The sequence below is a fragment of the Myxocyprinus asiaticus genome, chromosome 4, assembly GCF_019703515.2.
Source record: "Myxocyprinus asiaticus isolate MX2 ecotype Aquarium Trade chromosome 4, UBuf_Myxa_2, whole genome shotgun sequence".
Classification (NCBI taxonomy): Eukaryota; Metazoa; Chordata; class Actinopteri; order Cypriniformes; family Catostomidae; genus Myxocyprinus; species Myxocyprinus asiaticus.
In genome coordinates this window covers 548,079-573,505 of record NC_059347.1, presented here as the reverse complement: position 1 = coordinate 573,505, position 25,427 = coordinate 548,079, and the positions used below count along the sequence as shown (strand labels likewise).

The window sequence follows — 25,427 nt, the reverse complement described above, 5'->3', positions numbered from 1 at the left end:
ACAGAAATTTTTATAGCACCACAGAGACACAGTTCAGTTAACCTCTGAATGGCTTACTTATACTTTTCTCTGCAGGTTAAGGTTGGATAGAAGAAAATATTTTAACACTGAAAAAGATTTAATAAAACTAGTATTTTAGTATATTATAATTATTATTTTTTTTTTTAACCTTTTTGCTTGTGTCTTATTGTTTACTTTTTAGATAAAAGACAATACAAATGACATTTGAACATTGCAAAAAAATTATTTATCAACAAGATTTGGGGTTGCCAACTGTTACATATTAGCCAGGACGTGCCATATTTTTAGCCAAAATTAGGATGTCCATTGATCATTACAAAGATTTACTTCTAAAGAAATTAATTGTTATTTTGAGACATATGTATAAAATCATGAGCACTCACATGAGATAAAGACTCCAGTGTTAGAAATTAACTTTTAAATAAAGAACAATAATTGCCCCCTGGATTTGATTTTAAGGGGCAATCTCATGTCACAAATGGGGGTGTTTTTGCCCCAATCCCCCCTTACTTTCTGTAACCCTGTACTCTAGTTACAGTATATCAGTAACCTTATAAAAGCTGTTTTATTCTTCATGGAGAGGGTTCCCTCTTGGGGGCTGCTATGTTAGGATCACATGACCGGCCAAATAATACTCCCTTAATTTCAGTAACTGCTCTGTTAATGGACACTTTAACTCATAAAGTAAATTAATCATGGCTAATTGTGAATAATGAATTTCTACAATGGCATCAGCAACTAAAAAATGTTTTTAGGATATAGTTAAACTTCATAGGAGGATAATGATATAATAATTGTTTATTCTATGACTGAGCTTCTCATCCCATCTCCTTTGTTGTGTCAAATGGAAAATGTACCAGTAACAGAGAACAGTGCCCTTACACAAAATCTAGAGTGTTTGCCAGAAGTTTGTGTTGGTGAACCTGCAGCAAACCTTTGGCAACAAATTGCTGCTGCTGGCACACTTCTGTGGCAACAAAGCCATGAAGCTCATTTGCATCTGAAAATAATCAGTGGCAAATATGTAAGAACTCTTGATTTTTTTGAAGGATACAGTTTTAGTAGATTAAGAAATATAGAGCCTTTATCTCTGCTAAATAGAACATCATGTCTTCTATCATCAATTAGCAGATACTTTTCTGAATCTGATACTAATAATGCAACTGCATTCATGCTGAAACTGACACTACAGACTGTATTATCTAAGTATAATTAATAAAGTTGTGAAAATTATACTCACCTTCACATTAGTGATACTGGCTCTCCAGTCTAAAGTAAATTCACCCTAGCAATGACATGCCAATGAGAATTCAAGATGCAGCAGTGCAACAACCAATCAGAAATCAAGAGCTAAATTAAGGAACAGGCAAGAATTGACCCATTTCATGTCACGTCACTGTATGACCACGCCGCCATGTTTGTGACCAAAACTCTATATACTTTTAGTGTGCTGGGATGTGGGATGTGACAAAACTCAGCTAACATTTTGTTTAAGCTTGTAAATCTTAAAATGTGATACTGCTCTTTACTTACCAGATCTAAAGCTGTATCTTTAAAGCTGCACTATGTGTAAAGAATGGAAGGACATACATACTACACAGGGTATCTGTCTTCAGTTTATTCCTTAACTTACATTACTCATGTTAGAAACACATGGTAACATAGTTCACAATATGAACACAGTGACAACATACCTGAAAATAACAACACAGTGCATTAGCATGAGGTGTTAACGACTGAAGACATTCGAAATTACTGGAAAACAAAACATAACTCATAACATGAACCTATGGTAATAATGGATAGTATTCACAAAAGAATTGAATACAAAAGCAACATACCTGGTGATTATAAAAAAAAGAACACAAACAGCTTTGTTTATAACTACTGCAGACATTCACAAAAGACAAAAAAACTGAAATCACACATTCACTCAACTCATAACGCAAGTAAATTCACAATACTAATAATTAGCTAGCCGACACTGTAACCGCGGGAAATAAGCTCGTCCCCACTCATGCAAAGCACGGGGCAACACAATACATGCTTATAAAAGTTCCAACATCCATGTAAAAAGTTGAATGCATTATATATTCGTTAAAATACATGCTATTACATTGACAGGATTCACTTAAAGCATACTATTATCACAATTACTAACTCAATATGACAGAGAGAGAGAATAAACATACATACCACACTCAAATCTACTGGGGTATGACAAGTGAGAAGGAACAATGGATACTGTCTGCAGTAACATCAATAGCCACTAGGGGGCCATCGAACACCACTAAATATTACTGAATGCCTAGTTTTATGGGATTCACTCACAATGAGTACATTATACTTTTTAGTCCTTTTTAAACTTGTTACATATGCAAGATTTTTTTGTTATTAATGAACAAAATTAGTTTGAACAAGTACATAGTTCAGTTCAACACATCAGAAGCCTACAGCAGACAAGGCATGGATGTTTATCGGTTCAGTTTGTTATTTACTTGCTGTAATGCTTGAATATTGTTTACTGCAGTGATGTAGCGTCTGGGTATGCAGTTGCATATGGGTTGCTTATGGGATGAAGGGGGGCCAGAAAGGTGATTACTACCTTGGGGAAAAGGCAATTGGACTCACCAACTTCTTGCACACAATGTGCATTGTCCGATTGACAAGAGACCCTGGCAGACATCCAGCATTCATAGAACCATAGTTCCATCTGTAACTTACATTCTGTTTCATGACTCCTGACAGCCAGAGATGGGCTCAGCCTGTGGATGACCAATATCAACAGTGTCAGGAGGACAACTCACCTGATCAGATGCAGACAAATAAAAGCTGTCTTCAAGTCAGAGACTGTAGAAATGTTAAGGCAGAAGAACCTGATGAAGGTAGCGGGGGATGACTGTCAGGATCCTGTCACTTTGTCAGTCTGGGTTTTTGTGGTGACAGGATCCTGACACTCTTGTTCTGTGTCTGTATTGTTTCGTTTTTTGTCTCTTTATGAGCGCACAGCTTCGGGTTTTGGTTTCCCTCCCGTGCGCTCTATGGTCGGTTTGGTGTTTTGTTTTCGGTGCGTGGTGTCTGGATCCTGACTCTCCTGGTGGCATGCACTCACGTCAATTGTTTGTCTGTCTCTCGCGACCTCGGGCATGATTTGCATTGTGCTCGCTTTGTGCTGTGCATCCAGGTCGTGATCCGTCTTCACGTTGTACTGGGGTTTGGTCACTTCTGTCTTAGATGCCGGTTTTATTTGTGGCCAAACTCTCACACAGGTGTCTTGTCTCTTTGTTGCCTGTTGTGTGCATTGCATGGTGTTTGCTTCACGATGTACGCTCAGGCTTTGTCTAGTGTGAGAGTGCATGGCATTGCTCGTGTCTCTCAGTCCTGCGTCATACCCCGCCTCCTTGTTTGCCCATTATCAGTTCATTTGTCTCACCTGCCCTGCCTGTTAACCTGTTGATTTCTCTCCCTATTTTAGTCTCCTTGTGTGCGCTGTCCTGTGCCAGTTCGTCTCATTCTCTTGTCCTGTCGGTTCTGTGTTTTGCTCCTTTTGCTCCAGCCCAGCCCGTCTGTGTGCTTACTGCCCTGGACTTTGTTTTTCCCCTACAAGGTAGTTTGTGTTTTTTACTTTGTTTTTTATTTTTGGAATTAATAAAATCTTTTGTTTTTCCTCTGCATTTGGGTCCTGCCTTTTCTGCTTCAGATCGTGACATTACGAACTGGCTAAATGGACCAGGGTGGTGGTGGACATTTTCTTGAGGCAGTCAAGCTGGTTTAATTATATCTCTCAGGTAGGTCCTTCAAGGTAGCCTGGAGAGGTGAGGTGTCCAAGCCATATCAGCTACTTATTGGGGTACCTCATGGTTCAGTGTTTGGGCCACATCTCTTCTCTATATACACAACATCACTGGGACCCATCATTCAGGCATCATTCAAGCTACAGAGTTTAGTTCACTCTCCATCTCTGTAGTGGATGTAACCCGATCCTTCCGACGGGTGAATATCCGCAAAGCCGCGGGCCCAGACGGCATTCCGGGCCATGTCATCAGAGCGTGCGTGAACCAGCTGGCTGGTGTTTTTGCAGACATTTTCAAACTTTCCCTCTCTTTGTCTCTAGTCCCCACATGCTTTAAAACTTCCACCATTCTGCCTGTTCCAAAGCAATCAAAAATAACTTGCTTAAATGACTGGCGTCCTGTTGCTCTGACCCCCATCATCAGCAAATGCTTTGAGAGACTAATCAGAGATTACATCTGCTCTGTGCTGCATCTCTCTCTCTAGACCCATTGCAGTTTGCTTACCTCAACAACCGCTCCACTGATGATGCCATTGCATCTACAATACACACTGCTCTCTCCCACCTGGAAAAAAGAACACTTATGTGAGAATTCTGTTTGTAGACTACAGCGCAGCATTCAACACCATAGTGCCCTCCAAGCTAGATGAGAAACTCCAGGCTCTGGGCTTAAACAGCTCGCTGTGCAGCTGGATCCTGGACTTCCTGTCAAGCAGACACCAGGTGGTTAGAATAGGCAGTAACATCTCCTCATCACTGACCCTCAACACTGGAGCCCCACAGGGCTGTGCTCTAAGCCCACTCTTGTATTCCTTGTACACACATGACTGTGTGGCAACACATAGCTCCAATGCCATCATTAAGTTTGCTGATGACACGACGGTGGTAGGTCTGATCACTGACAATGATGAAACAGTCTACAGAGAGGAGGTGCACACTCTGACACACTGGTGTCAGGAGCACAACCTCTCCCTCAACGTCAGTAAGACAAAGGAGCTTGTTGTGGACTTCAGAAGAAAAGACAGAGAACACAGTCCCATCACCATCAATGGAGCACCAGTGGAGAGAGTCAGCAGCTTCAAGTTCCTGGGTGTCCACATCACTGAGGAACTCACATGGTCCATCCACACTGAAGTCGTTGTGAAGAAGGCTCATCAGCGCCTCTTCTTCCTGAGATGGCTGAGGAAGTTTGGAATGAACCACCACATCCTCACACAGCTCTACACCTGCACTGTAGAGAGCATCCTGATTGGCTGCATCTCCGCCTAGTATGGCAATAGCACAGCCCACAACCGCAAAGCACTGCAGAGGGTGGTGCGAACTGCCAGGCACATCATCGGAGGTGAGCTTCCCTCCCTCCAGGACATATATACCAGGCGGTGTGTGAAAAAAGCTCGGAGGATCATCAGAGACCCCAGCCACCCGAGCCATGGGCTGTTCTCACTGCTACCATCAGGCAGGCGGTATCGCAGCATCAGGACCCGCACCAGCCGACTCCATGATAGCTTCTTCCCCCAAGCAATCAGACTTTTGAACTCTTGATCTCCCACGATCAAAATACATCAGCACTGCACTTTATTACTCTTACTCTTATATCTCACACCGGACTGTCATAAATTATATTATTATTATATTATATACTCTCTTAACAACTTACTATCAACCGACAGCCTGAATGTCAATACAGTACAATACAACCTACTGTACATTCTATATATACTACTATATATACTTTTTTATTTTTTATTTTTATTGAATAATGTGTATCTTTATTTTGAGTATTGTATACTGTACAGTGTATGTTATTATTTGTATATTGTGTTGTGTGTAATTATGTGTATATTAGACTTTAAATTGTGTTGTGTTAATTTGATGTTATTGTAAATTGGTATATGTCTTATCACTGTCACGACTGCTATGTTGATCGGAACTGCACCTAAGAATTTCACACACTATTGCACTTGTGTATATGGCTGTGTGACAATAAAAGTGATTTGATTTTTTATTTGATTCTTACCATTGCTTCGCTAAAGACATGCAACTCTACTTGTCTTTCAAGCCCAATGACACCACAGTGACTGCTCGAATCTCTGCCTACCTGGCAGACATCTCGGTCTGGATGAAGGAAGACCACCTGCAACTTAACGCAGACAAGACTGAACTCCTTGTCTTTCCAGCCTACCCTGCTGTTGAACACAACATCACCGTGCAGCTGGGTGCAACTACAGTAACGCCTTCCAAAACGGTCAGAAATATAGGGGTAACCATCGATAACAAACTAAATTTCACAGACCACATCTCAAAGACCGCAAGGTCATGTAGATTTACACTTTACAATATCAGGAAGATAAGACCCTTCCTCTCTGAACATGCCACACAACTTCTTGTTCAGTCACTTGTCAACTAGACTGGACTACAGTAACGTTCTCATTGCAGGCCTCCCTGCATGTGCAATTAGACCCCTGCAAATGATCTAGAACGTCTGGTCTTTAATCAACCAAAGAGAGTGCATGTTACACCACTCCTTGTCTCTCTTCACTGGCTGCCGGTTGATGCATGTATCAAGTTCAAGGCTCTGATGCTGTAGTACAAAACAGTCACTGGGTCTGCTCCAGCATACCTAAAATCATTTCTGCAGAGTTACGCGCCCACTAGAAGCCTGCGGTCGGCTAAGGAACGTTGCCTTGTTGTACCAACACAAAGAGGCACCAAAACACTTTCCCATACATTCAGCTTCATCATACCACAGTGGTGGAATGACCTTCCCAACTCCATCCGTGAAGCTGACTCACTTTCTGTATTCAAAAAACGGCTAAAAACACATCTTTTGCATGAGCACTTAACCAGTCACAAAAAAAAAAACAAAAACATAATGTCCTTGTTGCACTTTAATCTGCTATTCTGATGCTAGTGAAACTTTGTAATATGGCACTTTTCGTACCACTGTCTCCTTAAGATGATTTGCTTATGTTTTTCCTCTTTTGTAAGTCGCTTTGGATTGTAAGCGTCTGCCAAATGAATAAATGTAAAATGTAAAGTAAGCTAGCCATGAAATGGGAGTAGTTTATCACTGCCTGTGCTTCGGAAAGCTTCCAATCCTCATCTCAACCTGAGGACGGAGGCACCTCCCACACAGAAGTGGATGCCTCAGCCACTGCTTCCGCACCTGAGAAGAGGAGGAGAAAGAAGAAGGAAGAAGCCCAGCCCATCAGCCGAGCCTGCTGCTGCTTACCGCCAGGAGGTGAAGGAGCCCACTTCTGCTTACCGCCAGGAGGTGAAGGCACCCGCTGCTGACCGCCAGGAGACGGAGGAGCCCACTGCTGACTGCCAGGAGGCGGTCTCCCTGCCGCTGCCAGAATTCACAGCCATGGAGGCCGTCCCCTTGCCACGGCCAGCATTCACAGCCACAGAGGCCATTCCTTGCCCCTGTCAGCGTCCACGGCCACGGAGGCCGTTCCCCTGCCCCTGTCAGTGTCCACGGCCACATAGGCAGTTCCCCTACTGCTGTCAGCATCCACAGCCATGGAGGTCATTCCCCTGCCGCTGCCAGCATCCACGGAGGCCGTTCCCCTTCCGCTGCCAGTGTCCTCGTCCACGAAGGCCGTTCCCCAGTCGCTGCAAGTGCTTACACCCATGGAGGCTGTTCCCCAGATGCTGCAAGTGCTCACACCCATGGAGGCCGTTCCATCGCAGCTGCCAGCATCCACGGAGGCTGTTCCCTTGCAGCTGCCAGCATCCATGGAGGCCATTCCCCTACCACCATCCATGGAGGCCATTCCCCTGTTGCTGCCAGCATCCTCGGCCACAGAGGCCGTTCCCCTGTCGCTGCCAGCATCCTCAGCCACAGAGGCCGTTCTCCTGTCGCTGCCAGCGTCCTCAGCCACAGAAGCCGTTCCCCTGTCGCTGCCAGCATCCTCGGCCACAGAGGCCATTCCCCTTCCATTGCCAGTGTCCTCGGCCACAGAGGCCATTCCCCAGTCACTGCAAGCACTCACACCCATGGAGGCCATTCCCCAGTCGCTACCAGCACTCACGCCCATGGAAGCCGTTCCCTCGCAGCTGCCAGCATCCACGGAGGCTGTTCCCTTGCAGCTGCCAGCATCCATGGAGGCCATTCCCCTGCCACCATCTACGGAGGCCATTCCCATCGCTGCTAGCGTCCTCGGTCACAGAGGCTGTTCCCCTGTCGCTGCCAGCATCCTCAGCCAGGCCATTCCCCTGTCGCTGCCAGCATCCTCGGCCAGGCCGTTCCCCTGTCGCTGCCAGCATCCTCGGCCACGGAGGCCATTCCCCTGTCCCTATCAGCGCTCATGGCCGTGGAGGCTGTTCCTTCTCCCCAGCCGCCGGACCACGCCCCCTCCCTGAACCCTCCTCCCAGGCCTCTAAACTCTGCTCCCTACCTGGATTCACATCCTTGGCCACCAGACCCTTTCCTGAGGCCCCCTCCCAGGCCTCCGGATCCCACTTCCTTCCTTAAACCTCCTCCCTGGTTCCTCCCACCGATTCCACCTTGGACTGCCCTGCCGGTTCCTCCCTTGTTTCCCTCTCTTTTCCTTTTGTTCTTTCTGTTCTTTGTTAGTGCCTGTCCTGTTTGTCTTCTCTGGTGTTTGATGTTCCCCTTTTTTGGGATGCCAGGAGGCGTCCCTTTGAGTGGGGGTAGTGTCAGGATCCTGTCACTTTGTCACTCTGGGTTTTTGTGGTGACAGACACAGAACAAGAGTGTCAGGATCCTGTGTTGTGTTTCATTTTTGTCTCTTTCTTTTTCCCTGCAGTGTGCTCTTCAGTCAGTTTTGTGTTTTGTGTTTGGAGCATATATGAAATTTGGGCTGCAACAAATTATTATTTTGATAATCAACTAATCTAACGATTATTAGAACAATTATTCAATAATTTTGGCAATTACTGCAACGATTTATCATTAGCTCTTAATTGACTTTTCAGCTTGTGCCTTGGCTTAAAATGTTGTATTAAACATGCTTACTAACAATAAAGAGGATAAAATCATATTTTAAAAAAATACCTCTAAATGACATTAACTGAATTAAAGAAAAAAATTAATTTATTAAGTTTAATTCAGTAAAAATTTCACTGCAAACAATTCTATAGTTATAAAGTGTTTTGTCTTGTTTTCCATTTAAAAATATCTAAAAATCCTTAAAACAAGATACATTTACTTGAGAAGCAACATATAAAAAATTTATAATTGCTTTCAGGGAATGTATATTGAATAGAAGTGTATTTTGTATATAAATGTATTATTTAACTTGCTTATACTTCTGTAAGTGCAGAAAAGTCCAAATATACTTCATAGTATATTTAGTATATTCAAGATATATTCTCTGAAATGTTATGTTATGTAATATGTTGCTTCTTAGGTAAATTTATGTTGTTTTAAGGAATTTTGCATATTTTAAAATATTTAAATATTTAATATTATATTCAACATTCTCAGATAACAATCTTTTCTTCAGTATAGTAGTGTTGTGGAGCGTGGAAAAAGTTTCTTCCCCTTTCTTTAAGAAAACTCTCAAAGTCAGGAGTTCCAGGTGTCAAATGTTAGAGTTTATTGAACATACCAACAAACCAGAGTTGTCAGCTGAGATCTGACTCCCTTGGTGTAAACCCTCATCTTTTGTATAGTTTCTTATCTGGTATTACCTCATGCATACGCCCCTTCATTATTTTTTGGTTGTTATGGATACCGTTTGCCACCATTATCTCACAGAGCCTTTGATTTCTTTTTAATGGTGGAAACCTGGATTTAGTCTATTTCTAAAAATAACTTTTTAAAGTAGTATAAAAAACATGACAGTCTGAGCATAATACGGTCACTTTGACCACTAGTTGTTTTAATCTTTATCTTTAGCTATGTTTCCCAAGGTCCATAGCATCATTATTTCTGTTGTACTGTGTGGTTTATTGCAGCATCAACACTTTTAATAAACTCAAAAGCTCTCTCCTGGGTCACACAAAGTCCAGCAACCTCATATGCCCTCTCCTGGGTTACACAAAGTCCAGGCTATTCTATATTAGTACTTTTCTATGTTTGATATAGAAAAATATACTATATATTCCCTCCTTTGAGACTTATAAAAAGTCTCACATCTAGTGCCCTTTTTCCAGAGTGCAACCCCACAAACCAGTCTCCTTCATTCCTTCCAAGTGACCAATATAGGTCACACATTCCTCTGAGAATGATTGCTTTTATGGAACTGCACTCCGGAGGAGAAATAAGACCAAATATCTCTCTCCACATTTGACTAGAAGGAAGTAAAAGATCTCATCGCTCCCTAGCTAAGTTCTTTCTTGAGGGTAACAGCAATCAAATTCTTGTATAAAGCATGTGCGTGCAAAATTGGCCTTGCGTTATGTAGAATACACCAGTGATTAGACTTATTTCAGTAGGTTAACATATTACAGTGATTAGACAATATCAGTAGACTACTTCAGCATATGATATGTCCCACGGTGCCAGAGGAACTCACAGACATTTCCGGTAGCCTGGAGTGCTATCTGGTGGTGTTGGAGCAGACAGTGGGTTTTTAAACCTCCAGTAGAGTCTTGCTCTTGCTGCTAAGCACTGAGGTGCTCGTTGATCCTTACTTCATTTTGTGGTGTTTATCCTCTGGCCCTCCAGTGGTATTTCCAGTGTTTTTAAAGTTTAAACATGCATACTATATTTAATTCAACAGCAATTTACTTGGCTAATAGTACCTTCAGAGATGATTTGAACAACAAATAATACTTTTAAAACATTTAAGAAGTTCATATATAATCAAAATAAACCCTCTTATCATTTCTTTTTTAATTCTGGTTACATTACATGGTTACATTACCTCGTAACACGGATAATGATCTGCTTCAGACCTTCATCATTCCCTTTCATTCTCATGATTTGATTAAACAACAAACATCATTTAAAAGAAAATAATAGCTTCAGGAAGGGGTATATGCCAAAATAATAAACATAATACCCTCTAACTTCCTGCCTACTTTACCCAATCTAAGGTGCTACCTAATTTTATTATAAAAGAAAATACAAAGAGTATGCTGACTCCCTTGTTATTCAAAAACAATAGAAATTTGAAAATGAAGAGTTAAAAATAAAAGGCTCCTCTTCCCTATCATTCTTGAGTGATTTCAGGGTTTTAAGGGAACTCATTCAACTCGTTCAGTCCAGGGCCTATGGGATATATAGTGGCCCCAATGTCAATTCCAGATGGCTTTAAAGAGACATTGACCATCTGTTTGGCTGCAGCATTGGCCATCATTGATCTGAGGAGAGGCACAACACAACAAAATAACAACACAAAAATAACAACAGCTACAGCTATTATTATTCCTACTTTAGTAAGCCATTCTCCCCAGGATCCAAATAGGTTGTTAAACCATTTTCCAATATGTTGATCTCTCCCTGCACTGGTAGTCACTTCTTCTCGTAGACTTTTCAACTTTTTCATTGCTGTGGTAAAGGATCCATCAGGAGCTGTATTATTTGGAATATAGGTACAACAGTCAGCTCCAAACATTACACAGACACCACCTTTTTCTGCTTCTATTTGAGATGTTATGCCAAATCTTGGAATGACCTCTCTGGTCAAAAATGTTATCACAGTTTGAGCTCCCTGGTCTGCTGATGGTACTGCCTCTACCCATCTTCTAAATCTGTCTATTATTACCAAAATGTATCTTTTTCCTCTTATTGATTTTGCCATGTCCACATAGTCCATTACCAGATGTTTAAATGGTCCTTCTGGGACTGGTATGTGACCTATTGGTGCTGATGTACCCTTTCTGACATTGTTTTGGGCACAGATTTCACATTCAGCCAAAAATTCATCTACCATGGCCTGTAGATATGGGGACCAATATCCCTGTCTTTTTATTTTCCTAATTACCTCCCCCCTTGCGCAATGGTAAAAGCCATGCGCATCTGAAATTAGAATAAGAAGTCCTTCATGAGATTGCCATATACCATTTAGATCTCTGTCCGCACCTCTTTGTTGCCATACACTATGTTCATATGGGCCAGCTTGATGTTGCATACGTGCAATGTCATCTAATTGGGGTTGAGGCTGAAGTAAAACTGATACATTTGCCATTATTGCTACATGGCATCCTGAGGCCTTTTTAGCATGCAGGTCTGCAGCATTATTACCTTGAATGACAAAGTCATTGCCTTTTTTGTGTGCTTGGCATTTGATGATAGCCAATTTCTTTGGATACATCATGGCTGAGATAAGTTTAATTATTTGGTCACCATGCTGAATTGGTGTCCCTTCAATCTTTTTGAGCCCTCTTTGTTTTCAGACTGCTCCAAATAAATGGCATACTCCATGTGCATATGCGGAATCTGTATAAATATTAACAGTTTAATTTTTAGCCAACAAACAAGCCTCAGTTAGTGCTTTTAATTCAGCCAATTGTGTGGAGCATGGCTGCTCACAATGCTGCATCACAATTGGAACAAACAATTTTTCATCTCTTTTGACCACAGCATATCCAACATGATTTCCTAGATGGTCTCTGAAACATGACCCATCTACCAAATAATCTGCTTCTGCTTCAATGATTGGTGTTGATTCTAGATCTGGTCTTAAATGAGTAAAAGCTAGAGAGCCTATTATGCATTCATGAGGTGTTCCCTCCCCTTCTAGAGGAATGCAGTTGGCTGGATTTATTGTTGTACAGCATTTTATGGTAATGTCTGGGTAAGTCAACAGTGTTGAATATATCAAACACCTGGCTTGCGTTAAAACAAATCTACCCTGCTCTAACAACTCTGTTACTTTGTGATGTGTGTAAATTATGACTTGATAGCCCATTGTCACAGTGGAAGCTTTGTCATATGCAAAATACACTGCTGCAAGTCCTTGATAGCATGGCGGGTAGCCTTGTGCTACATTATCTAACTTAGTGCTATAATAAGCTATTGGTTGCTTTTTTCTTCCACTACAGGTTTCCTGCATTAAGACTGCTGATGCATATCCATCTCTTCTATTGGCTACCTACAAATGAAATGGTTTAGTGTAGTCTGGGGTTGCTAGTGCTGGAGCTGTCTGCAGCTCTTTTTTCAACAATTCAAAGGCTATCAATGCATCCGTATCCCATGTTAGTCGAGCTTGGAGATTTTGATGGCCTGTCTGTTTCATCAGTGCTCTTAAGAAAGCTATTTTAATAGCATAATTTTCTATCCAATCAGCACTAAAACCTGTCATGCCCAAAAAGGTCATAATTTGTCCCACTGTTTGTGGTTGGGGTGCTTTACTTATGCCTTCCAATAGGCTTGGAGATATAGCTTTAGTTTTATGCGCAATGATTCGTTCTAAGTACTCTACCTGTGGTAAGCAGTAGTGCAGTTTTTCTTTTGAGACTTTGTGGCCCCCTTCAGCTAATTTAGTGAGCATTTTGGTAGAATCTTGGTGACATTGCTCTAATGTTGTTGAACAAATCAACAGATCATCTACATATTATATCAGCACCAGAATTGTTGTTTCAATTATTATACCAATTTTAGCCAACCATGCACCCTATTTCTTAAACAATTCCATTCTTCATTACTATTAAAATGTGCATGAGTTCAATAAAAGCATAAGTAAAATAATAAATCATCTTCCAATCTAAATTAATTATCATACAAACATTCCCAGGTTTGTTTCATACTTGTTTAATAAGTCAGGCACTCCTTTGTCTGCAATGGTTCTCAAAACTTTACCCCTAATACCAATCTATAAATAATCTTCTACACAGGGTATGATCCCCTGATGGCACAGCGACAGAATGCTTGGTATTTAACACTGTGGTAAGTTGTTTTAGTAAAGCGGTTATTAAAATGCAGTCGGGTTGAGTGGAACTCACAATTTTCGGGCAGGTCTCTTCTAGACCTTCCTTTTGATGCTTCTGACCTAAGAGCATTCATCCACTTCCTTAAACCCATATCAAACCTTCTTGGGCAGGTTTCCAGAGCGGTGATGCCCTGCCTTAGGTTGCCCCCCTTTTTGCCGTTGGAGAGTCTTACCCGTCATTGGGTCATCACCTCTTGCCACTGGTCTCGATACTGCTCAGTCCTATTGGCCAATCCTTAATAATTTGGTATCAGTAAACAGATATTTTCTTTTGTTTCAGGGAGTATCTTCTGAGAACCGTCACAGCCAATGGAACCATCTACAACTGCTTAAATATGGAGACAATTCAAAACATGGCTAAATTCAAAAAGCATTATTCAAAATTCAACAATCTATTAAAATTGTCCAAATAAAGGTAAAAGTAAGAATGCTAAAATGGAACTCATTCACAGATCATTAATTTCCATTCAGGTTGTATTTCTGCTACTTTAGCAAACGTCACAAAGACCATGTATCATGGTGGGGACTAACATCAGAACAAAACAAAATAAAGGATAGTCTCTGTCAAGCTTCTCGGAAGCTTAATTTAAAAACATCACCTTAACTCAATAATAGTCTCTAGATTGTTTTGAACCTACATTAAGTGTGTCAGATCAACTTTGAACTGAATCTCTTATCTTTAGTATAAACCCTTAACTTTAGATTGCCCTCTGAATATATAAAATCTTTAATCATGATGAGGAAAGCTGTTTGAACCTCTCCTCCATATCACTGTATCTAACATTATTGTCAAATCACATCATTTTCCATATAAAAATCAAATCAAATCAAAATAAAATAAAACAAAACAACTTAGAGATGTGCCTTTAAAATCTGCTTGTGTTTCTGTTTCAAGCAGACATTTATCAAACTTAGCCTGAGAGTGAGAGAGTGTAGGACAGGGGAGAAATTAGGAGGAGGGACACTCCATTCCCTCAAACTGTTTCTAATGTCATTACAGCTACTCCTTTATTTTTTTATTTTAGAATCTCACAATAATATATTTAAATTACTCTTCAACAGTAAAAATAGTAATAATAACTCTCTTATGTTTATTTTCTCCCTTTCCTTACCCTCTCAGGAGAAGGAACTTCCATTCTATCTAATAAAATAACATTAATCAAGGTTTTAAAATAACAGAAAAGTAAGTAAAAGTTTAAACAGGATGAAGTAGCAAAGAGGCACAATGGAAATTCAAACAACTCTTTTTTTCTTGAGTTTTGAAATAACTGCTCATTACACTACGTCCTTTTAATTTCTCATGACTTTTACTTTTTTCATTTTTATATATAAATAATATTTCAGCATCATTTAACAATAAGATTTTTCAGTTATTAATCTCTTATACTTATCAGCATTTCTCAACAAATTATTCAGTTAAATAGCAGAACCAAAATTCACAGTGCAGAAACTGTATGCCTCTAATGTGATACTTTCATGGATTAACTATGGCAAATAAAAATAGTAATAGAAAAAGACACTCAATCCTTCTTTGTAGCACCCACTAACCTTTTTGGTTTTTAAAGTGAGGGTACTCTCTGGAAAATTTGGGGGAGTAACCAATCCAATAGGTAACTCTAATTTTGCCATCAAGTTTGTAATATTTAATCTTCAAATTAATAAATCAGTGATTAGATGCTGGATTTAAATTTAGACCCTCAGAACAATTTAGACATGGGCATTGAACCCATTGATGGCAATCTGGTTAGTCATATAAGACTGAAATCAACTTATCCAGAGAAATTTGAGTCCATATTAGAAATGGCAAATCAGTAAGTATTACCAGCAGTAATGAGAGCAGGATCAGATAGCAGTAGAGCAGTAACCAATCAGATAATAGCCCACATCATTTTCAGTCTTCTTTTCTCCGGATTTTCTCCTGCAGTAATCCTGCAGTATTAACTTCAATAAATCATCTGGCCCAGCCATCTGCAATGGTGAGAGACTAGTTCCAGAATGAGTTAGTGAAACAACATACACATAATGATGATAAAAGAAAGGGAAAACATAGTTAGTATCAAAGACACACACAGAATAGACTCATGAAAAGTTATTAACATTCATAATTGAGGAAGTTATGATGTTCAGTTTAATCTTAATGTTTCTCCATGGGTTTCACCTGCCACCACCGACCAATTTTTCCTTAGCATTATCAATTATTTTTTACAATAAAATACATCAAAGATATTTTTTAATTCTTAAAATCAGAACTTCTAGCATGAATAACATTTTCCATTATATACACTTTCAAAAGAAGAAAACTTCTGTTTTATTAGATATTAGAGCATCTGAGCAAAACTGTTTACAACGTTTGCTTAGCTCTTCCTCCTTATTGGAGGTTGGGACTTTATTTTCCAACTTATCTGGCATGATTGGTCACAGATCAAACCCAAGGAAAAAGCATCACAATGTTGGCAAGGTTGCCACACATAAAAATCAGAAAACCAGGTATTAAGAACACAACTTCAGCAGATTGGAACTGCAGAGAACATGAAATGATCCAAATCATTCTTAAATTTATTTTCCTTTAATTTTAGTCTCAAAGACAGCTTCTCAGTGTACTCATGATCAACCAATGCCTACACTTGTGCATATAAAACAATAAAATAAATTTTTTTTTTTTACTTAAAACATAACTAAAAGAATCTGCTATCTTATCTTTTCTAAATTCGGGGCGCCCCTGTCTGAGTGGAGACATCAAGAAAGACGAGCTCTCCCATTCAAAGTCTGCAAACAATAATTTGCAGTATGGAGTATAATCCCTCCAGCTCACTCTGCTTACAGAGCAGCGTCTCACCCAATCTCACCATCAGACAGTCCCTAACAAAATAATAAACTCTATCTATCTTATTTTTGTTTTTTGATCAAGTTTACACTGATAAAGCTGCAACTCACATGTAAATTTGTTCTCCAGACATACAACAAAACATATAATCATGGGTTCTTACAGTTAAATATCAAGACTTTATAGTTTTTAATATTGTTCAAAATGTAAGAATGTAAAACAGACACACGAATGTGAAGTTTTCACATTTAAGGTTTGCTTCTCATACTCAAGTTACAAAATAGAATTTGGTTTTGGAAATGTTTTCTTAGTTTCACCTTTTTTTTCCCTCTTTCCCATTTCTTTGAGATTTTATCAATCAATTCTTTACACAGTGGATTTCTAGATGTTAGTATTTCCACTGGAGTGTTTGCCATAATTATACCTTATTGTAATGTAACAACACTTATCTTCAATACAACTTTTTTAAAATCCAATTATTTAGTTGACTTTAGTTTGAAGTAATACACTGGACTCAAAACTTTAATATTTGTCCAGACAATGTGATACGAACCTTAACTCTAAGCACAGATATACAACTTGCTTTTTCTCAGTTTAGTTAATCTTATATTACGCTTCCTTCATGGCATGAAAAGAACAGCCCAAGGCTGAATTTTATCCAGCCAGCTAAGAGTAAACTTTTTGCTTTCATTCACACTTTTACAAACAGTCGCACTTCACAGTCACTTCACACACACTTTCAGACACAGATACAAACATTTTCACAAACACTGAAACTTTCACACTTTTTACAAACATAAGGCCTTTATAAACACAGAGCTCTCAAAAAATACAATAAAATTCTAAAACAAAACTATGACTTCAGCCCCTCCCTTCGCTCTCCTTCTCTCAGCCACACACTCTCAATCCTTTACTCATTTACTCCCACTGTGGAAGAGAGAAACAGATGCTTTTCTTATTTTTAATTTTGTTTCTATTAATAATCTTTCTAATTCTATTTCTTTTCTTTTTTCAATTAGTCTACTTTCAAATTCAGTAACGGCCTGCCTCCACATTAGGATTTCTGTTTGAGGTGGAAAACAGAGATGAGAAAGAAAAGGCTTCTCTTTTTTCTCTTCCTGCTCACTTAGCCCTCCCTTTCTCGCTCCTTCTGCTCTCAGTCACCAGCCCTCCCTCTCTCGCTCTCTCTGTCTGTTAATTTACGGTTCCTTGCACTCACACAATCAGCCTTGCGGTCTTCACTCTCACTGTGAGAGAGAGAGAGAGAGAGAGAGAGAGAGAGAGAGAGAGAGAACAGGTGTTCTTTCTTTTAATTTTGTTTCCTTATTAACAATTGTGTTACTTTATCTAGATCACACTGACTATAATTTGGATGATGTCCAAATAATCGACAAAGCCAATATCTGGGAACATTTTTAGTTCTTAGAATGATTTTTCTAACTTCTTTCACACTTTTTTCATTACTCATTTTATAACTATCAAATACTAAACCTAATATTCCTATTTCTTTACAACACAATTCTCATGAGAAAAACAATTTCATGGACATATACCAGCACACTCAACCATACATGCACAGCCTGATCTCTCACACACACATACAGCATAACACATGGCAGCCAGCATAAGCACATCACAAATAATATAAACACAGCACAGTCAACACAACCGTCACACAAAAGCAATGCACTCAATTCCACAACCAACTCAACACCACCAACACATATACATTAATTCCACAGATAACACAGAACAGACAAGATGAACAACACAAAACAAACAGACCCCTCTTTGTATTTTACACGTGAACACGCCTCTTGCATGTCTGCCAATTCAGCCCTAAATGCAGCGCTATTTTGAGAATACGCCCAACCATCCTTGTGGGCTCCCCGTTTTCTCAGCCAGGTCAAAGGCCAACCATCAATGTGGGCTCCTTATCATTTACTGGTGTCACTGCATTCAGTGTTATTCGCAGAATTCAAAACACACCTGCCCATGCAGTCCACCCCTACCTAGGAGTGCGGTATCGCAGGATTTTCAAACTCGCCCATTCAGACCTCTCAGTGGTGCTATATTGACAAGCAGTGCCAACCATCAAATTGTGGGCTCACGACCTGTCTACCAGCTCAGGGGCCACTATGCAGGCTCCCTCTCTTTGCTGGCGCTCCCCTGAGAGTGGTATCTGCAGAGTTTGTGTGCACTTCAACTTATTTTCAAGACATATTTACATTTGCATGCATAACTTTGAAACCTGGAACCCAGTTCTCTATTTCATCCAATTAGTCATTTAATTCAGTTCGAGACCGGAAAGGCCTTTATAGAGTTACCACCCGGACCAAACCTTGCAACAGACCTCACAAAAACACCATTTAAGCAAAATTTGCTTACCTCAGGTGTTTTTGGCGCCGGTGAGTTTGTGCAATCAGTGCAAGTATGCCCACAGCGGCTCCCCTTGGCCCTGTGCCGGTCCCTTTGTGGATCGCCAATTTTATGTTGTGGAGTGTGGAAAATGTTTCTTCCCCTTTCTGTAAGAAAACTCTCAAAGTCAGGAGTTCCAGGTGTCAAATGTTAGAGTTTATTGAACAAACCAACAAACCAGAGATGTCAGCTGAGATCTGACTCCCTTGGTGTAAACCCTCATCTTTTGTATAGTTTCTTATCTGGTATTACCTCATGCATACACCCCTTCATTATTTTTTGGTTGTCATGGATACCGTTTGCCACCATTATCTCACAGAGCCTTTGATTTCTTTTTAATGGTGGAAACCTGGCTTTAGTCTATTTTTAAAAATAACTTTTTAATTAAACTAGTATAAAAAACATGACAGTCTGAGCATAATACAGTCACTTTGACCACTAGTTGTTTTAATCTTTATCTTCTGCTATGTTTTTCAAGGTCCATAGCATCATTATTTCTGTTACAGCTGAATCTTTATCTTTAGCTGTGTTTCCCAAGGTCCATAGCAACATTATTTCTGTTGTACTGTGTGGTTTTTTGCAGCATCAACACTTTTAATAATCTCATAATTAAATATTTTTCTCCAAAATTAATTTGCCACAAGTATTGGCACCCCTAGAAATTCTTATGAGTAAAATAAATCTGAAGTATATTCCATTTATATAAATTTTTAGTACACCTGGGTGACTAGGAACATGAAATTGTTCAGCCATGACTACCTGTTTCACAGGGGTATAAATATGAGGTAACATACAAGCCAAATTCCCTTAGTAGTCATCCATCACAATGGGTAAGACCAAAGAATATAGTTATGATGTGCAGCAAAAGCTTCACAAAATGATAAGTGGCTATATGAAAATATCTAAAGCATTGAAAATGCCCATTTCCACCATCAGGGCAATAATTAAGAAGTTCCAATCAACTGCAGATGTTAAGAATCGGCCTGGAAGAGGATGTGTGTCTATATTGTCTCCAAGCATGGTGAGGAGGATGGTTTGAGTGGCCAAATATTCTCCAAGGATCACAGCTGGAGTATAACAGAAATTAGTTGGGTCTTGAGGTCAGAAAGTCTCCAAATCTACAATCAGACATCACCTACATCACAAGTTGTTTGGGAGGGTTTCATGAAGAAAAGCCTCTGGCAAACTGAAGATGCTTGAACTTGTTGGATGAGAGCAGACACTACTGGAACTTCAAATGGGACTGGGTTCTATGGTAAGATGAAACAAAAATAGAGCTTTCTGGCTGAAAACACCAGAGATGGGTTTGGTGCACACAGAGAGGTAGCCATATGGAAAAGTACCCCATGCCCATGGTTAAATATGGTGGTGGATCTTTAATGTTGTGGGGCTGTTTTTGTGCCAGAGGTCCTAGGCATCTTGTTCGGATCCATTGCATCATGGACTCTATCAATTACCAACAGAAAAAATCAAAACCTGATTGCCTTTGACAGAAAGCTAAAAAATTGCCCTGGTTGGATCTTCCAGCAGGACAATGATCCAAAACAAACATCAAAATCAACACAAAAATGGTTCACTGACCACAAAATCAAGGTTCTGCCATGGCCATCCCAGTCCCCTGACCTGAACCCCATAGCAAACCTGTGGGGTGAACTGAAGAGGAGAGTCCACCAGCGTGGACCTCGGAATTTGAAGGATCTGGAGAGATACTGTATGGAGGAATGGTCTCAGATCACTTGCCATGTGTTATCCAACCTCATTAGGCATTATAGGGGAAGACTCAGAGCTGTTATCTTGGCAAAGGGAAGTTGCACAAAGTATTGAATAAAAGGGTCCCAATAATTGTGTCACATATATTAACAAAAATATTTGTTTTTTGATTAAACTTGTGTTGTGGTTGCAGTTGTTTGATATCTATTTGATGATAGATTTTTGTGGATATTTTGAATGAAAGATCAAAAGGATAAAAATAGACATTTTTCACAGCCTTCTTTGCTCATATTTACCAAGGGTGCCAATATTTTTGGCCACAACTGTATTATGATTCAATACGTTGCGAGCCATCACGTTTTCATCTAGCTGCATCAAGCATGTGCACGAAGGACAAGCATCCCCGCGCCAGAGTATGCATCAGCCGGGACACAGTTTCAATCTATCCCCCTTAGATCGCGTCACTTCACGTGACTCATAGAAGTGGTGTTGACTGCACTGAAAATGCCATTTTCAGAGTTTGTACATATTTACATGACCTGCTTCCTTATTATTTGTACTTTAATAAAAGATACATTAAAAATATAACGCAGACTCACAGAGGAGGTTCCTTTAAAGACGCTCTGACATGCAAGTTTTGCTTAAGCAGAACGGCAGCTTCCGGCTCTGCTTTATTTCACAATGAGAGTGCTTCTGTATTTACTTATTTTGTATTTTTGTACAATTTCCTAATACTTTCCAAACAGCTTCAGGTGATGTAGACTGCAAAGGCTGGACTGTGAGCTATTTTCTTCCTCTCATCAATCAAGCACAAGCTGTGGTTGGGTCTCCTCTCGCACGACCTCATTAGTTTAATGTGATCTCGTTAAGTTAAATAAGATCAAAGTGACTATTTGACAATGGACATTTTTGTCAGCAATTCTTTATTGTCTATGTTGTTGATAACGTTGACTAATCATTTCAGCCCTACATGAAATGAAAAACAGCACAATAATTTGATTAAAAAAAACAACACTTGCTCAACAAATCTTTCTTAGCAATCTTTCTCTACTAACAAGAGTAGAGATAGTAATTGCAACAACAACAAAAAGAACCTGCTAGTGTCAAAACAAATATCCAGGAAAAACAGTGAACATTGTCTTGAATCACCATCTTCAAAATGTGAAAGATTTTAGATATCAAAAAGGATCAATAGTATGATTAAACTATTATGTGTTGACTAATGGCTGGTAACAACTGCTAGTTGCTGGAAAATGCTAAACTGACAGGTTTATTACATGTTACTTTGACTGTTCCTCTGAATGATTAACTGCCTCCATGGGTTTCTTTATCTCAGCATTGTACACTGAAGCCCTTTCAGAATTCCTTGAAAGTTGTTTCTCAGTCCTTTGAAGGTGAGTTAGTACTGTTTAATTTGGAGATTCTAAAGTAGTTATTCTAAAGTTTTATCCAAAAGCAACAGTGCATTCAAAGTATGCATTTTATCAGTATATGCATTTCTGGAAATCAAATCTATGATGTTGGTAGCTACATGCTCTACCAGATAAACTACAGGAATCCTAGGTCCATGATCAGCAATGCACTGGAGAATGAGCTGATGGGGCGGCACATTAAATTAAAAAAGATCTTGCTTTGCATAACTGTATAGATACTCTCTGTAGGAATCAGCAATTATTAATGCCTCCTCTAGCTTCAAATGGTCCATCACTCTTTGAAACATAATCAAACTAAACTTGTAAACTCAGATTTTAATTTTAATTTTATTTTTTTTACAAAATCAGTAGTAGTTTGAGGTGGACCATGGTAAGTGTTCATAATCGTCTAGGTAGTGTTGTAGTAAAAATGTGGAAGCTTATTTCAATGACAAATTGGAAAGACATTTACCAACCTTAGGATGGTAGTGGTGATTTGGCTGGTGTGCACAAACTCAAATAAAAACTCATTATGTAAATTACATTTTTTTTGTTAGATTAAATGTTCTACAGCACACATTAAATACAGTTGTGCTCAAAAGTTTGCATACCCTGGCAGAAATTGTGAAATTCTGGCATTGATTTTGAAAATATGACTGATCATGCAAAAAAAAATCTTTTATTTAAGGATAGTGATCATATGAAGCCATTTATTATCACATAGTTGTTTGGCTCTTTTTTTAAATCATAATGATAACAGAAATCACCCAAATGGCCCTGATCAAAAGTTTAAATATCCTTGAATGTTCGGCCTTGTTACAGACACACTAGGTGACACACACAGGTTTAAATGGCAATTAAAGGTTAATTTCCCACACCTGTGGCTTTTTAAATTGCAATTAGTGCCTGTGTATAAATAGTCAATTAGTTTATTAGCTCTCACGTGGATGCAATGAGCAGGCAAGATACTGAGCCATGGGGAGCAGAAAAGAACTGTCAAAACACCTGTGTAACAAGGTAATAGAACTTTATAAAGATGGAAAAGGATATAAAAAGATATCCAAAGCCTTGAAAATGCCAGTTTGTACTATTCAATCACTTTTTAAGAAGTGGATCTCTTGATACCAAGCCAAGGTCAGGTAGACCAAGAAAGATTTCAGCCACAACTGCCATAAGAATTGTTCGGGATACAAAGAAAAACCCACAGGTAACCTCAGGAGAAATACAGGCTGCTATGGAAAAAGACAGTGTGGTTGTTTCAAGGAGCACAATATGACGATACTTGAAGAAACATGAGCATGCTGCATGGTCGAGTTGCCAGAAAGAAGCTTTTACTGCGCCAATGCCACAAAAAAGCCCGGTTACAATATGCCCTACAACACCTTGACATGCCTCACAGCTTCTGGCATATGGGACGCTCATGGACTTTCCAGCATGACAATGACCCTGAGCACAAGACCAAGTTGACCCTCCAGTGGTTACAGCTGAAAAAGGTGAAGGATCTGGAGTGGCCATCACAGTCTCCTGACCTTAATATCATCGAGCCACTCAAACGTGCAGTTCATGCAAGATGACCAAAGACTTTGCATGTCCTGGAGGCATTTTACCAAGACGAATGGGCAGCTATACCACCTGTAAGAATTTGGAGCCTCATAGACAACTATTACAAAAGACTGTCATTGATGCTAAAGGGGGCAATACACTGTATTAAGAACTAAGGGTATACAGACTTTTGGACAGGGGTCATTTCATTTTTTTCTTTGTTGCCATGTTTTGATTTATGATTGTGCCATTCTGTTATAACCTACAGTTGAATATGAATCCCATAAGAAATAAAAGAAATGTGTTTTGCCTGCTTACTCATGTTTCTTTAAAAATGGTACATATATTACCAATTCTCCAAGAGTATGCAAATTTTTGAGCACAACTGTAGATTACTTTGTTCTTATTGTCTTGTTCGGACTGGCATTCTGTATTCTCACTGGTCAGTGCTGTGAAAGTTTGGCATCATTTCTACAATCATCAAAGTCCTTTCTGAGAGAACTGTGCCCAGTTGCATAAAGCACTTTAAGTGTAATTTTCCCTTAAGATCAACCTTAAGTTTCCCTTAAACTTAAGGGTGTTGCAGAAAATAAACCTTAAGTGTTACAATCGGTGAAACGTCATAAACCCTTACGATTTCTCTTAAGTATTTATTTTTCACTTAAGTAATCCTTTAAAAAGTGTTGCATAAAGCCCCTTAATTGTCATTTTCCTAAGTATAACATAAGGTTTGGAAAACTTCACCTTAAGAAAAAAGAAATGGCTGAGTTTATGGAAACAGTTGAAGAATGTAATGTCCAAAGGCAAATTTTTTTGTGATAGGGAGAACACTTTGGACCATCTTAGTGATGGAAAAACTGTTGCAGAAATGACGTTGCACAATATGGGAAATCCTTAACAAGCTGGAGGGCGACCTTGACCATTTCACACAGCGCAACCACTCACTACCTGCGGTATTACAACTGCTGATTGCACCGTGTTGCAACTGGGAGTTTCCAGTTGGTAGTGGGAGATGTTTTCCACATACATAAATCGTCTGTGAGTAGAGTTGTTCACCGGGTTGCAGGGGCCCTTTGCTGTCGTTTAAACAAAACGGTTAAGTTTCCATTTCGTCCTGAACAGGAGGTCATTCAAAAAGCAGGTTTTCCTCGCATACATGGTGTAATTGACAGCACACATATCACGATACAGGAGCCCTGGACACACGAAGATCAGTAAGTGAACAGAAAAATTATTAATTAAATGTGCAATTCGTGTGTGACCATCTGTGCAAAATCACAAATGTTGTTGCATTGTGGCCCGGAAGCACACACGACTCAAGGATTTTGGCAGAATGCAAGATTGGGAGAGACTCTGAAGCTGTAATGCACAGTGACCTCCTGCTCAGGGACAGTGGTTACCCCTGAACTCGCAGTTTGAAAACTCAGCCAGTGTGAGTTCGTTCTCTTTCTTTAGTGAGTTTACCGGCAGACTAATAGCCATGGAACTAATAGATCTGATGGCGTAGCCATATGCTTGAACAACTGCCCAGGAAAAGTCATTGAATTTAAAGGAGATAAAGATGGACACTGGATTGCTGCGGTTTTGATCATTGAAGGAACTCCACTGATTCTTTTAAATGTTTATGGTTATAATGGACAATCTAGGAACAAAATATTGCTGTAACAAATTTCAGAGACTATTAGAGAATTGAAAGCACTTTTCCCAACCGATAATATTTTAGTGGGCGGAGACTTTGTGTCCCTGATGAATGGATGGATAGATTCCCAACAAAGTATGTTGGTTATGAATACAATCAATATATTACTAGTTTTTGTATTAATAATTCCCTAATAGACGTTTGGAGACATGTTAACCCTGAA

The 25,427-nt window shown here is 39.6% G+C and overlaps 1 pseudogene; it reads left to right on the top strand.

Annotated features, from left to right (window-relative positions):
- LOC127435276 (protein NLRC3-like) overlaps positions 1–25,427 on the top strand; it is a 431,316-nt pseudogene that overhangs the window by 1,992 nt on the left and 403,897 nt on the right.